The following is a 13,791-nucleotide window of genomic DNA, read 5'->3' on the forward strand; positions in this document are numbered from 1 at the left end:
AATGATCCTCCTAAATCTTCGGTTAGAGATTTTTGCGCTGGTATTACGGTTGGAGAAACTAGAGACATTACACAAGATACCATGGGGAGTATTTATTTTCCTGCCTTGCGTTACTTTGCCCTCTTCATAGGCAGATGCATTAATGGCAAGATTGAGCATTGTCGCCTCTGCGCACCCGACCTTAGTATCCTTAAGAGCGCAGTGACGGGTGACAAAAGCTTCCACATGGGAGCTATTATAGCGAGGAGGCTGAATAAGAATGCTATTGAAGGGGATTTCTTTGGTGGGATCTATGCCACTCGCATAACAAATTTTCTTGGAGTACCCATCCGCGAAGGAGATCCCCTGCTCCATACAACCTTCCTTGACCGCGTCGCTTTGACACGCTACCACTTCCTTGAGAGGGATGACAAATCCCTCCTATACCGATTGATATTTAACCGACAGCGTGTTTTCCATATTACCCTTCCTGCTCCTGCTTTCTTTCACTTTCAGGTAAAACAGAGATATTACATAACCAGAGGAGAGGCAAAGGAGTATGAGAGGGAGGCAAAGGCTGCTCATCTCCGTGAGGCAGCTATTCAGGCAGTGGCTGCAGCGCTCCCGTATAACCCCGATTATGATTTTGGGTTTCGCCAGGACCATCCTTGGGAGTAGACCAAGTTAGGCCAAAAGCCTAAGCTTGGGGGAGTACGTGTTCTCACCGACTTTACATTCTCGCTTATGCTTTCACTTTGTTAGCCGGTGTTCACACTTTGCCACTGTATCATCCATGTTAGTTTATTTTCTTTTTCTCGTTTTCTTTTCGTGTGTCTGTCTAGTTTGAGAAAAACCCAAAAAGATTTTCTTTTCTTCTTTTGCTTGTTGGGAGCTTTCTCGTGTAAATAGTTTTCTTTTTCTTTGGGTCAAGCTAGAAGGTATTGGTTAAAATGTTTAGTGGATCTTGCATGCATACCTGTTTAGCTTTCAAAGAGCCATATTACTTTGTCTTCTCCTTTGTGTTTGCCTGCAGAATCCAGCTTTAGTCCAATGGACGAGCACGCTTATTATTGTTCACATCGTTCGGTCGTGCAAGTGAAAGGCAATAATGACGATATACGATGAAGTTACTGAGCCTGGAAAAGCTGGTATGAACTCAATCTATTTTGTTTTTGTAAATATGACTAGCTCATCATGCCTGATTCAGCTTTGTTGTGAGAGAAACATGTTTGCAATGACAACTTAGAGATCATAGTTGCTTATGCCATGCTTACTTAGCTAGGAGCTTATAATGGCTTGTCTTGGATGCCCACATGAATGTTGAGATGATTGTGATGTAGTATGATAGGATGGTATCCTCCTTCGAATGTTTCAAGTGGCTTGACTTGGCGCATGTTAACGCATGTAGTTGAAACTAAATCAACATAGCCTCTATGATGTTCATGTTCATGGTGATTTATGTCCTACTCATGCTTGCACTCAATGTTAGTTAATCTCAATGCATTTTGATGACTGTTGTCGCTCTCTAGTTGGTCGCTTCCGAGTCTTTTGCTAGCCTTCACTTGTACTAAGCGGGAATACTGCTTGTGCATCCACTCCCATAAACCCAAAGTTGTGCCATATGAGTCCACCATACCTACCTATGTGCGGTATCTACCTGCCGTTCCAAGTAAATTTGCATGCGCCACTCTCTAAACCTTCAAGAAATAATCTGTTTTGCATGCCCGTACCGCTCATGTGGTGACAGGGGGCTATTGGTATCTTCCATGCTAGGCGTGTTGTCCTCGATATGTGTTTATTCACTATCATTCACGAGAAAGGGGCCGGTAATTGGAATTCCCAGTTCCATGTTCAAATCGAAAACATAATTGCAAACAAAACTCCCCAATGATTGATGTTGGTATGGACGGTACCCGAGGATTCGGCTAGCCGTGTAGTGTGATTGATAGGTGGTGGGGGAGTCAAAACTTTACTTTTCTGTATGGGAACCGCCTATAGCATGTGTAGCGTGGAAGATGTTGAGAACTCCTAGTCATTGCGTTGACAATGAAAGCATGCCACCCAAAATTATTATCTCTGTTTTCAAAGCTTGAGCTCTGGCACCTCTGTAAATCAATGCTTCCCTATGCGAAGGGCCTGTCTATTTATGTTCCTGTTGAGTCATCCTCATCTTACAATAGCACCAATTAGAGAGCACCTCTATCATTTTTATGCTTTTCTTTTAACTGTGTTGAGTATGACTATGACTGGATCTTCATTGCCATGAATTACAATGTTTAGTCAGCCCTTGGTCTTTTAAGGTGCTCTGCATTTATGTCTTGCAGTCTTAGAAAGAGCTAGCGAGATACCATCTATTCGTACTGCTTCATGTTGTTTTGATTGAAGTGTTGACGTTTGAGAGTTATTATTATTTGCTCGCTAGTTGATTATGCCATTGATATGAGTTTACCGTGAGACCTAGATGTCATTTGCTTATGTGGTTTGCTTGTGATCTTGTTGAAATTCTGGCTGTGAGTTAGACATAGTTGCAACAACAAGATCAAACAGAGTTTGTCAAAGTTTTTCTTTTGTCTCTCTCAGTTTGTCAACTGAGTTGCTTGAGGACAAGCAAGGCTTTAAGCTTGGGGGAGTTGATACGTCTCCGTCATATATACTTTTCCGAACTCTTTTGCCCTTGTTTTGGAGTCTAATTTGCATGATTTGAATGGAACTAACCCGGACTGACGTTGTTTTCAGCAGAATTGCCATCGTGTTGTTTTTGTGGAGAAATAAAAGTTCTCGGAATGTCCTGAAAATTTACGGAGATTTTTTCTGGAATAAAAGAAAAATACCTACGCAAAGATCCACCGGAGGGGGCGTGCCCGTGGGCCACAAGCCCACAGGCCGCATCCACCCCCTATGTTCGTGCCGTGCAGGCTTCTGGGGGCCACGTGGTACCACCGCCCCCAAACTCAGCTCTATGTCTTGTGTCTCACCTGGAAAAAAATCAGAGAGAAGGTTTCATCGCGTTTTGCGATACGGAGGCGCTGCCACATCCTGTTCTTCATCTGGAGGGTAGATCTGGAGTCCGTTTTGGGCTCCGGAGAGGGGAAATCGTCGCCATCGTCATCATCAACCTTTCTCCATCGACAATTCCATGATGCTCTTCATCGTTCGTGAGTAATCTCATCATAGGCTTGCTGGACGGTGATGAGTTGGATGAGATCTATCATGTAATCGAGTTAGTTCTTGACGGGGATTGATCCCTAGTATCCACTATGTTCTAGATTGATGTTGCTACTACTTGGCTATGCTTAATGCTTGTCACTAGGGCCCGAGTGCCATGATTTCAGATCTGAACCTATTATGTTGTTGCCAATATATGTGTGTTTTAGATCCTATCTTGCAAGTTGTAGTAACCTACTATGTGTTATGACCCGGCAACCCCGGAGTGACAATAGCCGGAACCACTCCCGGAGATGACCATAGTATGAGGAGTTCATGTATTCACCACGTGTTAATGCGTTGGTCTTGTTCTTTATTAAAAGGAGAACCTTAATATCCCGTAGTTTCCATTAGGACCCCGCTGCCACGAGAGGGATGGACAATAGATGTCATGCAAGTTCTTTTCCCTAAGCACGTATGACTACATACGGAATACATGCCTACATTAGATTGACGAACGAGAGCTAGTTACATATCTCTTCGTGTTATAGCTGTTACATGATGAATCACATCCGTCATACTCATCCTTCACCGATCCACTGCCTACGAGTCTTTTACTACTAGTTCTCGCTATGTTACTTTGCCTAGGCTTGTCCCTTGCTACAAAAGGGATTGGGCCACTTTGCTGGTGCTGTCACTACTCTTGTTACTTGTTACTTTGGTGCTGCTGCTACTATTGTTCCTTGCAACTTCTCTGTTACTTGTTGCAAGACTTTTCTGGAGTCCCATAAGCTTATGGGACATCAAGGCTTTTTCTGGCGCCGTTGCCGGGGAGGCACGGCTATATTCTCTGAGTCACTTGGGATTGACGTCTGCTGATCACTATGAGGAATCTGAAATATCCAAGAACTAAAATCCTACCTTCCACTACGAGGAGAGTTAAGGAACTGCCATCTTGCTCTGCACTTGATGCACCTTTAGTTTTGAGTAAGTTTGCGACTTCACCTCCTGCTAGAAATATTGATATGTCTCCTGTGCTTGATGATGCTAATTCTGCTGCCCATGATGCTTATAATGATGCTCTGCTTGATATTATGACTGCTATGCCTGATACTGCTTTGCCACTAGGTGCATTCCTTGATGCACAAATTGCTAGAGTTGCTGCTAGATGTGATGATACTTCTGAAACTGCTGATACTATTGAAGTAGAACCTGCTACTATGCCTGAATTGCCTGTTATGCCTGATACGTGCTATGTTATGGAGGGAGAGATAGCCGAGGATTTCCTTGCGTGTAAGGATAGCTATGTTGTTGAGAAACTACTGCGCAAGTGGAAAGAAAAATCTCTGAACGCTAGGATGAAATACGACCCGAAGTTTGCTACTTCGCCTATCTTTGTGACCGATAAGGATTATGAATTCTCTGTCGACCCTGAGTTAATCACTCTGGTCGAATCTCATCCTTTTCACGGTTATGAGTTTGAAATGGTTGTAGCCCATCTTATCAAACTGCACGATATAGCCACCCTATTCACTAGTGAGGAAAAGATCTGCCACTACTACATGTTCAAGCTGTTTCTTTTCTCGCTAAAGGATGATGCTAAGACCTGGTTCACTTCTCTTGCTCCTGGATGTGTGCGTAGCCCCCAGGATATGGTCTACTACTTCTCTGAAAAATATTTCCCTGCCCATAAGAAGCAAGCTGCCTTGCAGGAAATATACAACTTTGCTCAAGCTGAGGAAGAGAGTCTCTCACAAGCTTGGGGGAGGCTCATCCAGCTACTGAATGCTTTGCCTGATCACCCTCTTGAGAAGAATGAAATACTTGATATCTTCTATAATGGACTTACCGATGCTTCTAAAGACCACCTAGATAGTTTTGCCGGTAGTGTTTTTTGGGAACGAACCGTAGAACAAGCTGTGATTCTACTCAATAACATCTTGTGCAATGAGAATGCTTGGACTATTCCCGAACTAACTCTTAAGCCAACTCCAAAGAAAATAGGTATTCTATTCCTCAGTCCTGAAGATATACAAGAAACCAAGAAATCTATGCGAGAGAAAGGCATTAAATTTGAAGATGTCAATTAGTTTGCTTGCAGACACTAATCTTTCAGGTGTGGTTGAATCTGACACATTTAGCTGCTAATACTTGAGAATATTCTTTCGCTTCCCGTCGTGCGAACCAACAAATTTGGGTTGAATACTCTACCCTCGAAAACTATTGCGATCCCATACGCTTGTGGGACATCATGGACCACCCTTCATCACACGGTGGAGAACGTTTTTGAGCACCAGACAGTCTATGCCTTCAATGCTGGCGTCAGATACAAAGAGTTGTACTTGAAGTTTGGTCGTACACGCGACAAGTCCATGAGTAAGATGATGGACATTGTTGCCCGATACGCCAACGGGAAAGAAGAAGACCACATCCGCAGCGGTAAAGGGAAAGCAGTCGACAACGAAGTCGACAGCAATTCCAATCGAAAACAGAAGCGCAAGGCTGATGGTTCCACTCCAGCAGAAGCAGCCGCCCTGGCGGCACAAGGAAAATACAAGGGAAAGTCCAAAGTACAGTTTCCCCCAAAGAAGTCCAAGGGCTAGTCGGATGTTCTGGATCAACTGTGTGTACTTCACATGAAGAAAGACAATGGCGTCAACCTGCTATTGCCTAAGCACACCACTCGTCAGTGCAAACTGTTGATCCAACAGTTCAAAGAGGACCACTCGAGTGAAAGAGATCCTGAAAAGGATGACGATGAAGAGAAAGATGATTTCCCAAAGGTTCAAGCAACCATGATGATTTTTGCTGATGTTGTGAGGAAGAGTCGATTGAGGGTCATCAACAGAGAAGTCAATATGGCTATGCCCTCCACCTCCACATACCTCAAGTGATCGTAGACGCCCATAACATTTTATCAGTCGGATCACCCAGCTCTTGTCGCTACCCCTGGTTGACACGCTTAGGTGGTCGACCCAGTTGTGGAGGGTGTTCGGCTTCACAAGGTCTTAATTGATGGAGGGAGCGGACTAAACATTTTGTATGTAGAAACTCTTAAGGGGATGGGCACTCCGATGTCCCGATTCAGCGAGAGCATTATACAGTTTCATGGAGTCATTCCAGGCAAGAAGGCCAAGTCACTCGACCAGATTGCTTTGGATGTTGTTTTTGGCTTTGACAAGAACTTTCGCACAGAGAAATTGACATTTGAGGAGGTAGGTTTCCAGAGTGCATACCATGCCATCCTTAACCATCCAGCCTATGCTCGTTTTATGGCCAGACCATGTTACGTGTATCTGAAGATGAAGATGCCAGGACCAAAGGGAGTCATTACACTCACAGGCAATCGACAGAGAGCCGAAGAGTGCTTACAACAAGGCTCTAAAATTATTGATTATCAGATGGCTGAGATTGAACTCGAGGAGTATCGGAAGAATGCTGATCCTGCCGACCTGATGCGCTCCAAGAAGCCCGCTTATGAGTCTGCTTTCGAGTCGGCAGGTGAAGTCAAGCCAGTGAGTGTCCACCCGATGGATCCCAATGCGGCTCCGACCAACATATCCACAACACTTGACAACAAATAGGAAGCCGAGCTCATCCAGTTCCTCCATGAGAACTGGGACATCTTTGCATGGAAGCCTGCTGACATGCCGGGTGTACCCAGGGAGCTGGCTGTCATGCCCAAGATGCGACCCTATCCTCAATTTGGCACGAGGGCCTCGTCAGGGATAGAAGCGCATCTCGTCGTGTCGCAAAAATGGATATCGTCACAAGTACATGTATTGAACAGAAGATATATATATAGAGTTGGCTTACACTCGCCACAAGCTACGTCAGAGTCACATCAGTACATTACATAATCATCAAGAGTAAGAGCAGGGTCCGACTATGGACGAAAACAAACGAGAAAAGAAGAACGACGTCCATCCTTGCTATCCGAGGCAGCCGGCCTGGAACCCATCCTAGATCGATGAAGAAGAAGAAGAAGCAACTCCAAATGAACAATCAACACGCTCGCGTCAAGTAACCTTTACCTGTACCTGCAACTGGTGTTGTAGTAATCTGTGAGCCACAGGGGACTCAGCAATCTCATTTCCAAAGGTATCAAGACTAGCAAAGCTTAATGGGTGAGATATGGTTAAGTGGTGAGGTTGCAGCAGCGGCTAACTATACATTTGGTGGCTACACTTACGAGTACAAGAAATAAGAGGGGGAAGATCTACGCATAGCGGACGGGAATTACTGATGATCAAAAGAATGATCCTGAACACCCACATACGTCAGACATAACCCCACCGTGTCCTCGATCGGAGTAAGAACTCACGGAAGAGACAGTCACGGTTACGCACATAGTAGGCATATTTTAATTAAGTTAACTTCAAGTTATCTAGAACCAGTGTTAAACAAAGTTTCCACGTTCCCACATAACCGCGGGCACGACTTTTCCGAAAGATTTAACCCTACAGGGGTGCTCCAACTAGTCCATCAGAAATTACCACAAGCCGCATAGAAATCCTCAACCACGAAGCTCGCGATCTCGTCGGATTCCCTAGTGGAAAACCTCAACTGTGAGATTACCCGAAGTATCACCGGAATCCCGATGCACAAGATATCTCGTCAAAGATAAAACTAATCCAGCAAGGCCGCCCGACTTGTCGACGATCCCGATAGGAGCCGCGTATCTCGTTCTCAGGACACGACAGATGAGCGATGGTTACCACGCCAAACGCCGAGTTGCCCCGGGTAGCGTTAGTAAGCTGCTCTGTTTTGGACCAGCACCATCAGCACTGGCCCTCCCTGTATTATGTGAAATTACTCCTCGGGTTCATGACGCCCTATGCTTTCAGTATTAACAAAATTATTATGTTGGGCAAATGTAGTACCAATGTTGGGCCTTGCCATACCAGCTTTAATCTAAAACGAATTATCAAGGGGGTCCCCATAACAACCCCGATCGTGTTAGGAGGGCTCATTTATGGAACATAACACCGGTAGCCGAAACTAAGCGGGCAAAGGTGGAACAAAACACCAGGCTAGAAAGGCCGAGCCTTCCACCTTTTACCAAGTATACATGTGCCTTAAATTAAATAGCATTTAATATGGTGATATGACAAGGAACCCATTTTATCACATGGAAGAAACTACACCTGCAATTAGCAACGCTAACAACATGGTTAAGCAAGCAGTAACATAGCCAATCAGTGGTTTGCTAGGTTGAACATGTTGAAGGTATTCATGACATTGTTGAGAGGCTGGTATTTAACAAGTGGTAGGAAACGAGACATAAACGATAGAAGCGATAAACTAGCATGGCAATGATAGTAATGGTATCTGGGGAAATGGTCATCTTGCCTGAGATCCCGCTTGGAAGAACAACAACTCCGTGAAGTCGGCGAACCAATGTAGTTGAACGGGTCCTCAAATTCCGACACGCTTGCGGAACTCTATCGGAACGGAGCAAACCGGAATCAAACATCAACACAAATATTCACCACGGCAAATGCAAGACATGATGCATAACCTAATATGATGCATGATCAGTTCAATGATGCAGGCATGGCATGGCAATTCACCTCACGCAAACTCTACACATTAAGTGAAGCTCGATATGCAACGGGTTGCCTATCGACGTAACTCCACGATTAATTATTTAATTCACTCCCGATTATTTATACGACAATATTAACTGTTGTTAAACATGGCAAGTGGTGAAGCATATTATAACTACCTATCTAGGCATTTTAAATGAGGTCAAAAACGACATATAGCATCTCCGAACTGACCCCAAGTGTTAAATACTAATTATGTCCAGATTTCTCCTAATCACATTTTAGGTTTGTTGAACAGCAAAACAAAGTGGTTCACGTGATTCTACACGCCGTCGTAGTCGGTTTATATATATATATATATATATATATATATATATATAGCTCATCTCTAACGAAGTTACGGTCTAAAAAAATACGAGCAATGAAAGATCATATGACATGGATGCAAAAATGTGTGCATAAAATTAAAGAAAACATGACCTTTATGTAGCTAATGTAAGATTTATATGCTACCACGAAATTATAAAAAAATGCAGGGAAAAATAACTGGGGGCTTCTGGGTTTCGAACCACAGACCCCTCAACATGCAGGCTTGATGCGTTACTCAACTAGGCTAGTTACAGTGACTGGGTCAAATATACTCGGCCATTTATAAAACAGGATACGAGCCGATCCTTTGGCTAGGCAAAATAAACATGCAAAATAAAATGCAGTCGTAGGGATTGCTACTTGATCACCTGGGTAGGATCCCTGGGTACAAACCAGCTGAGCTAGCGTCCTCATGTGATATAAACCGGACTTTAAGAATGTAATGAACTGCGGAGAGTAGATCTCAACCGATAAAACAAAACACAGACAACATGCTACATGGTTGTAGCTGGGCAAGCACAACAACGTGTGCGTGATGGTGAGTGAGGGTGCTGGGTGTGCAGCACGGAAGTGGAGCCCGAGCTCTGCATGGCTGGAATGCGAGCATGCATCCGGCCCCGTGAAGAACCATGCGAGACGACCTCAGGAGCTCGTCCATGGTGGTTATAGCACCAACTCGTACGGGACGACACTACAACTACCGAAGCAGCTGAAGATGGAGCTGGGAGGAGGAGTTCTCACCACGGTCTCGAGGAACATCACGTTGAGCTCAAAGAGGCGCCGTGGGGAGGCACTGATTGGGGCGGTGGTGCTCCATCCGTGAAGCAGAGGAAGCAGGGGAAGAAAATGTCATCCTGGACGATGTCGTCGGGCTTGGCTTGGACGAAAATAGAACCAGGGCGACTTCCTCTTGCGGGTAGGCGAGGCAGCAAGGTCTGGCGGCGCTGGCGAGCTGCGAGGCAGCGCGGTGCGACACTGGCGGACTGGGAAGCGCGCGGGCGAGGGGCGAGGCAGCTGCGCGGGGCGCCATGGGGAGGCGAGCAGCGAGGCAGGGGAGGTCAGCGAGGAGCTCGCGTGGGGAGGAAGGAGGCCGGCCATGGCGCACGCGGAGGACGGAGGCGCATGGGGAGTATACGGGAGGAAGAGGGGAACGGGAGGAGAAGGAGATCGAGCAGAGGGGAGGCGACAACGCTCGGGGGGAGACAGGGGCGAGGGGGTGCTCGGCTTTGTGCGCTAGGGTTCGGGGGGGGGGGCTGGCTGGGCCTGGGCCGGCTCCTCCTTCCCTTTGGTTTTTTTTAAATCCTTTTAAAACAGAAATCTTAAATAAAGAAAGGCTTTTAACAAAAAATAAAATAAAATAAATGCCTTTGACCCCTTTTTAAAAAATATATATATTCCCAACAATAAGAAATAGTTGGGCATTTTTAAAAGAAACAATATAAACCCTTTTGAAGAATTAAAATTTAAACCTTTTTTGAAGAATAAAATAAACCTCTTTTATTTAAAGAATAAAATAAAAGCCTTTTAAAAGAGAAAATAAAATGAGACGGTTTTAAAATTAAACAAAAGGAAAAATAAAATAGAAACCCAAGGGTTGCCCCCACATTTAATAAAAGGACTTTTTAAAAGAAGACACTTTTTTTAAAGGGGTTAAAACGGAAACTTAGCAAAATCACAAAATGAAATAAGAGGAGAGAGACGGGGAACTTCTATCGCTCTACGACTCGGTGATCAATCGAAGCACAACACTCAAATCACCAAACGCGACAGACGATTTAAGATGCCATGCATGATGCGATGATGCAAACTAAATGACGATGCAACAAATAAAACTAATCACACGATGATAACAGAATAAAGGGGGAATCTTCTGGAGCGTCGGTCTCGGGCTGTCACAACTCTCCTACACTACAAGAGGATCTCGCCCCGAGATCCAAGAATGAAAAGGGGGAAGAGGATGATAAAGAACAAGAGGTAAAACTTAGTCGCTTCTTTGACAAACGAGTGAAACCAACAATCCTTGAAGGTTGCAACGAGTTGAGGAATGATATGGCAAAGAAGCAAGAATTCACGGAAAATTTTGGCAGCACTTCGGTAGGAAAATGGGACAAAAAATTCAATAAGAAGAGAGAATTAGACAATATTCATGACAAACAACTAAATATAAGAAGGGAACACCATGATCTTGATAGAACAACATAATAGACTGAAAAGAGAAACATGACAAAGCCTCCGAAACACGGGAATATGAACTAGCTCGAGCGGAAGAAGAGAATGAAGAAAAGAATGACAACTACCATCACAATAGAATTGAAGAGCCTCCGGACATAGAATTGACGTAGTAGTTGGAAAACCTACAACGAAAAACAAGATAGTAGAGTGCTTATGAAAATCATCTCAACAAATATGAGGTGACAAACAACCACTAAAAGAAACAAGGATAGATTGGGAGCAACAAGATATGAACAATCTTACACCAAGAGGATACATTGAGAACTTGGATTAATGACAAGCACCATGATAGCATAATCCATAGGAAAAGCTTTAGGTGAAATCCAAACCCACATAGCTCAATGAAGAAATCATGGGTTGAAAATATCTCATGATCATAGAATTGGTGGGTTTAATTATCTCATTCTTGAAAGGAATTCTCTTCGAGGCTCCTACACTAACAAGAATGCTATAATACCACCTCAAAGGATGAAGGAAGAACAAATGCATTGAAATGCAAGGGAATGAATGCTTGAGATATTCCAACAGGAATCTTGAAGAACCACCATGACGAGTCTCCGTAAACAATTGAATGATGCAAAGACATGAAGGTAGAAAAGAATAAGATTATGACCTTACCAAGATTTAGATGAAGCCTCACAAGAGATACTTGATAGAACTTGGAACTCCGGAAAAGAGAGATAGGAACACTTGAGAAAAGAATTGATATGGAGAGCCACTCCGGACGAAGAATTGAAATCATTTGATGAAACAAGAATAAGAATTATGTTATGCTTATCCTTCACCAAATTAAATTGATGACAAGCAACGGATCTCGCATCCAACTTATTCTTCTGAAAATATTGAGGAGAGATATGAGCACAAACTAGAAGAATTGTTGCAAGAAACACCGGTGAGAATTGAAACAAATGAGGCAACCATCAATGAATGGAAAAACATGAGAAAGAAGGGATCATGAGCACCTGAGAGAAAACTATAACAAGGCACCAGAAAAACCCGAGAGACGAACGAAGAGACAACAATTGAGAAGAATTGAGGATGAAAGCTGAAAGATGAGAACGAAGAATCTTCTAACATGATGGCCTTCGGAGGAACGAGAATGAAAATACAGAAATGCACCGGATAGCAAGAAAGGGATTACTCATGACTGACAACAATTAAGATTATGATACAAAGCTGAAATGATGAATCTACAAAAGAATGAACCAAGATAGAGAGAAACACTCCTTCGGATAGCAAGCTGAGAATGAGGAGGAGAACACCACCAAGAATTAATGAGAGACTCCGGAATAAAGAAGAATGCAAGGTTGAGCCAAATATGAGAATTAATTCAAATAGATCTTGAAGAAGGAATACGACTGATGAAATTCATACTTACGTCATAGTTGAAAAGAATTAAAGATCTCCGGAAACATTAGAAGAGACATATAAGATCCTGGGAAAAACCTATGGGTTATGGGCCCACACAAAGAAATCACCGTTGACAAGATTGCTTAGAAGAGGGATATTGCACGGGTACAAATGAAAACTAGATGAGGTTGAGAACCTCGAAATAATGAAAGATCTGAAACAAGAAACTCTGAGATATCTTCAACACACCGGATAGAAAAGAGATGAATGAATAACATGGTATGTTGATAAGAATCTCCAACACCGGAAAGAATAACCAGGATGAATAGGATATAATGAACACGGATAGTTGAATTGAATCCACCGGAAAAGATGACAAGAATGAATAAATATGACACGAATCTCCTGAGAATCTTCACAATGAACCACCGGATAGGACACGGAATAAAAGATAGCGGAAGCATCACTGAATAAGAAGGCACTTGGATGAAATCCAAACACTGAAGAAAAGGGTGGGAGGGCGGGGAAAAACAAAGACAACTTCAGATAGATGAGATAACTCCGGAAAGAATTGAGAGAATGATCTGCAAAATTAGAGAGGGTTGAATTCACTGAAGAGAAGCACACCGGTTGAATGGAATTGAAATGACAACTCCGGTTGACAATAATTGATAAGACAATCTGATTGAGCAAAGAATTGCATTCACATAAAAATTATGAGAACACATCTTGGAAAGATCTGAAATCACCACTTGACATCGAAGCAACTTGAATTACCATATTACAACAAAACAAGGGGTGAGGCTTATGAAACAAGCCAGAACAAACTCATGAGAAAGATTTCGTCCGATATTTTCGTGGACAGGAATCCACTAGATGTCGAACCCCAACCTAACATCATGCATTTGTTAGAAGATTGTCCTATAAGCAACTACTAGAATTCCCACCTATGAATTCCCAAAATATCTGGTCATGCAATCTGGTACACGGATACAAGGAGTAATATCACACAACTCCTATACTAACCCGTCACCTGTATCACATCCATCAACACACGACCAGAATCTTGGACCTTCATCTACAACAGACCCTCGTGATCACAACGATACAAAGTATGGCAGTACTCCCGAACAGTCTGCACTAGTACTCGGGACATCGGGGTTATCTC

The sequence above is a fragment of the Hordeum vulgare genome, chromosome 3H (assembly GCF_904849725.1).
Source record: "Hordeum vulgare subsp. vulgare chromosome 3H, MorexV3_pseudomolecules_assembly, whole genome shotgun sequence".
Classification (NCBI taxonomy): domain Eukaryota; kingdom Viridiplantae; phylum Streptophyta; class Magnoliopsida; order Poales; family Poaceae; genus Hordeum; species Hordeum vulgare.